Source organism: Chrysochloris asiatica, unplaced genomic scaffold (assembly GCF_000296735.1).
Source record: "Chrysochloris asiatica unplaced genomic scaffold, ChrAsi1.0 scaffold00098, whole genome shotgun sequence".
Taxonomy (NCBI): Eukaryota; Metazoa; Chordata; class Mammalia; order Afrosoricida; family Chrysochloridae; genus Chrysochloris; species Chrysochloris asiatica.
The window spans coordinates 11,867,910-11,868,456 of record NW_006408616.1 but is presented as its reverse complement, the minus strand read 5'-3'; positions in this window follow the sequence as shown (position 1 = coordinate 11,868,456).

Sequence of the window (547 nt, the reverse complement as noted above, 5' to 3'; positions counted from 1 at the left end):
AAAAGAAAAGAAAAGAAAAAACACTGCTATTGTATTCTCTTCAAAATCTGTTTTCAATCTTTTAAGAGAAAATGTGGAAAATAAAGTTGGTCTGAGGTTTCAGCCAGATAATGTGACTGATTTGTGTCTATTTCAGTCAACTATTTTTTGCAAGTTAGTCCACAGTGTCCTGCTGATTAAGGTAGCAGGAATTTAGTGGCCATGGCTAAGCCGATTATTAAGGAATGAATGGGCAAATACTTTCACAGGGCCAACATTTGGTACATGATTATCACAATTTTTTGGTGATTTTCATGGAGAGAAAGAGAGAATGCACTTGTGGAATGCTGCCATTAAACCTAGTAAAAGAAATAAATGGTGACAAAGGAAACTGAATTCAGGGCTCAAATGGGGTTAGAAAAAAGGTCTCCCACTGATAAGAAAAGCAATTATGTAAGACTGATTCAGAAATAGTTTCAGAGCTATGAAATCTTTAAAAACATTTATCATAATTTTGAAAACAAATTGTAGTAGGTCCAGGAACAATTGATAAGAACTATTACAAATC